This window comes from Temnothorax longispinosus, unplaced genomic scaffold, assembly GCF_030848805.1.
Source record: "Temnothorax longispinosus isolate EJ_2023e unplaced genomic scaffold, Tlon_JGU_v1 HiC_scaffold_746, whole genome shotgun sequence".
NCBI lineage: Eukaryota > Metazoa > Arthropoda > Insecta > Hymenoptera > Formicidae > Temnothorax > Temnothorax longispinosus.
Window position 1 is genome coordinate 1 of NW_027270612.1, and position 4,595 is coordinate 4,595.

The 4,595-nt window shown below is 28.6% G+C and overlaps 1 pseudogene; it reads right to left on the bottom strand.

The window, feature by feature from the left end:
• Window positions 1-6: 6 nt before the first annotated feature.
• Window positions 7-3,522, bottom strand: LOC139824990 (polyphosphoinositide phosphatase-like; annotated as a pseudogene).
• Window positions 3,523-4,595: the final 1,073 nt, after the last annotated feature.

Sequence of the window (4,595 nt, forward strand, 5' to 3'; positions counted from 1 at the left end):
CACATTTACATACTATGACTCTTTTCACATATTGCTCGTATATGTTTATGCTTGCGTCTTTAACACTAGGTAGCGTAATTACAGGAGCTGTAGATTCATGAAATTCTTGTTGAATTAATTTTGAACGCAATTTAGTATGATCTATGGGATATGTTGCATTGCGCCCTATTAGAACAAACCTGAAAGAAGGAAAATATTGAAATATATAAAACATTTTTCATATTTATAAAAAAGACAATGATTGTGTTACTTTTTATACAGAATAATATCATTCCGTTTTGGATATTCTGATTCTGTGCCATATACTTCTTTCATGGAAGCTAAACAACGATTCGAATGATATTAATTCCGAACTGTCCTTAGACGTTATTAATTGAGAATCATCCGTTTGTTATGGCTTTCATCTTCATCTGAACTTGAATCCTCGCTTGAGCTGCAACATATAATCGATAACACTAATTAAAGTTAATTATAAATATAAATTTCTATTTATAAAATTAACTTCAAAGAATAAGATTGATAATTAAATGTTATTATGTACCTTGCGCTGGACGTTGTACTACTCGTACTGCTCTGACCAGTCATAGATGGATTTTTCATATTTAAATTTTTACTACCTGCTTCCTCTCTCCGTCTACCTGGTCGTACACGAACAGCAAATGGGCTATAGCAGGTGGTAAAGTGTGGCATAAAATCTCTAACGGAGTGGCTTATTTTATACGCATATACCTCAGATAGTAGACAATTCATACGGCCTAAAATATTTTTGGCATTTTTCGTAAAACAAGTTGATGACATAAATAATAATATGTATAATTATGAAATAAGTGACACACTACCTATGATAATCATAATAAACGTCGATCATTTCTTCTATTGAATTTTGCACTTGTATCATTTCTGAACAGGATTTGGTTACTTCGTCAAGTGCATAAGGAAGACATTTCAATACACTTTTATCCCACCATTGCGTCAGATTTATCTCACCATTTCTTTTACGCGAGTAGTGACAAACAGGTAAATGATGGAGATAATAATCCGTTAGTATTTCCCATATTGGAGGCTTACTTTCTTCAGGTATGAACAATCCTAAGATATACGCACATTAATTAAGCGATAATTATAGATTGTTTTGTAAAGATTAAACAGATACATGTTTATTTACCCAGAAATAAATTAATCGTGTGCTGTTTTTCTTGGTCACTAAACGTATTGCTGTAATATCTGCTTAAAGTTTGCATAATATCGTTGCCCTGACTTGTCCATGGAGCAGTTTTTCTAAATGACAATAGTTTCGTATAATCAAAATTATATTATTGCCACGTTTAAATGTAATAACGTTCATTTACCTATATGTCTTAATTCTGTGAACTAGTTGCGAACCACCATATTGCAAGGCTAAGGTATCCCCATGATCCTCGTACAATTCTTCTAACATCCTCACGCAATCAAAATCAAATTCGAATTTAGGAGATTCTAGTACACCCAAAGCATACAACTGAAACCCTAAAGCACATTTTCCTATTGCAAACTGAGCTGTATTAGTTCGATCTAAACAATCTACATAATTTGTTCTGATGATTCCAGTTTGCAGTTCCTTTCTTAGCAAAACATTCCCTCACTTTGTTTTGGATTTGATTTAATTCATTTGTTTTATTGATTTCTGTATTTGAATCGGAACCATGTACGGAATTTGTTTGCCTGTTATAATCCATTGTAATTGAAGTATTAAAAGAGCTTTTGGTGTCGTTTACATTAGATGATAAAGTCGAGCTTGAATTTGTCTTGTGAAGTTTTCTCGTATTATTGTTTTGTGGTGAGAATAGATTCTCTGATTGTAATAAGAATTTTGTGACTGATAAATACCAGTCTTTAATACAGCATTGTAAGCAATGATTGCTAATCGTCCCATAACGTTCACCTTTTTTCTGTAAAAAAGACAAAAAATTAGAATAAAATTGTCATTTCGTATATTTTAATGTTAATATAAACTTACCTTTTACTCATACGTGCCATATCAAAACTTATATATTGAATGTGATGCTCGGGAGGTAGGAATTGATTCAAATATTTCACAGCCATACTTAATTCTTCGCTTAATGTACTTTCATGTTTCTTTTTCTCCCGTTTTTTTACTAAATTTAATATAATTATTGGTAATCCATATCTTTTCAACAGTTGATTAAAATGCGCCCCTAAAAATATTTTAAATTAATAAGAATTTTATATGTATCTTACAATCACACAGAATACAATCAATTTGTTAATATTTGTATATCAATACCTGCTTTTTCTACATAAGGATCGGATAGCTGATTTTATGATAACTGGATCTCCTTCTGACTTGGTAATATCATGCAACACATCTCCGTAAACTATGTCACGAAAGGCTTCCGACGTGGACGACAACTGATATTTTCAACAAAAGCAACTGCTATAAATAAATCTACAACTATCAGTCTATCCGTCAATCTGTGTCGATCAAATTATATAAGTTTAGAAGAGACATATCTTAAATCTAATACAATAAGTCAAGTCCTTCAGGAGCATTTCCTTAATTTTATCCTTAGCAAGATGCCGACACCTGTTGTACTTGGGTACTTGTCCACACTTGATCGCCTCTTTCCTCAATAATTCCAGCCTTTTTTCTATACAGAAGCAGTAATAAGCGGATCCATCATTCAAGAGTTTAAGTACCTGCTCGCTGGAACAAATAATGGATTTGTAAGGTACATTATATACACATACACACACGTGCGCGCAGGGATATGCTTTTAGCAAATTCCTAATTTACACACTTAAAAATGGTGAGAAAGCAATGTACAAAATTCTAATTTTTTTTTAGAATTTTTTATGTTTTAAATTTATAAATAATTTTGTAAAAATCTTTAAATTTTAATTGACATAAACATATATTATTTTAATTAGTTATATACTATAATATAATAAAAAATAATAATTTAAAAATAAAAAGTAAATATTTATACATGTTGTAATTTTGTAAAATTAAATGCTTCTACAAAATGCAATCTAATTTTTTAAATTAAATTTTTTTTTTACAATTTCTTTTATTATTTTATAAAAAGCTATAATAAACATTATAATAAAAGTATTAGGGTTTAGACACAATGAGAAAAATAAGGAATAATATTAGGTTAGCCAATAAGTCGTGCAGTTATTTATAAGTAACATTTATAAGTAAAAAACCGCACAGACTTATTGGCCAACTTAATATAATTATTGGGATGTTGCAATATGTTTTTAATTACCTTATGACGGACTGTTTACTTGAATATGCGAAAGGACTACCTTAACCTTAATCAAGAATGCAGCAGCAGTGAGCAGCCGTTTAGTAATTTCCAGGAGGAAAAATGTCACTAGCAACTTTAGGATGCATATGGAGAAAGAACTATGGCCGCGTTCAGCAGATAACTGCTGAGTCAATACTCTAGGTTGTTTGGTTGGTTCAAAAAGTAAGAGCCAATCACGTTTGATCTCTACTGAACAGACGTCGGCCGCCATGACGTCATGACGCGCGCATTTCAACTCAGCAAGAAAAAATTGTGTAAATACTGGTAAGTACATAATTTTATTTAAATAATAAAGAGACAACATAGGCTAACTATATTGTCTCTTTATTAATTAATAATTAAATAAAATACAGAATGTAAAATTTTTATATAAAAATATATTAATATATATATAAAAAAGTACGGAATGTGTAAGATTAATATATATATTTAATATAAAAGTATCAGTTAAAATATAATAAAGAGACAATATAGGCTAACTATGTTGTCTCTTTATTATATTTTAACTGATACTTTTATATTAAATATATATATTAATCTTACATTCTGTACTTTTTTTTCTAGGTTAGGTCACAGTATGTTAGGTATTATTAAAATACAGTTAAAATACAGATAGCAATTTGGTTTTTGTCCTAAAATGTTCCTTAATTTATGTGCTTTTAAAATATGCACAATGAGATTTTCATACTCATCTCCTTTGGCCAACGAACCTTCCCAAAAATGAATATCATAGGGTACTTAGCCAAAGGGGATGCTCATAAAAATTTTATTGTGCATATTTTGAAAGCACATAAATTGAGGAACATTTTAAGGCAAAAACTAAATTGTTATCTGTATTTTAACTGGTACGATTCATAACAAATATATATATAATATTATATATAACATTTTACTTGCTAATATATCAGATAAAATTTATAATAGTACATATATTATATCAAGTTTTGCAATTTTTTCTTATCAAAAACTTTATATAACTTAAAATATCTCAAAAAAGCATTTTTATTAAATGTTATTCTTTTATTAACAATTTATTAAATTTACAAATATTAAAATGTACAAGAGTTATACTAAATAATTTACAACGTGTTGTAAATAAATTATTTACAACACGATTAATAACAAATATATAATATTATATATAACATTTTACTTGCTAATATATCAGATAAAATTTATAATAGTACATATATTATATCAAATTTGCAATTTTTTCTTATCAAAAACTTTATATAACTTAAAATATCTCAAAAAAGCATTTTTATTAAATGTTATTCTTTTATT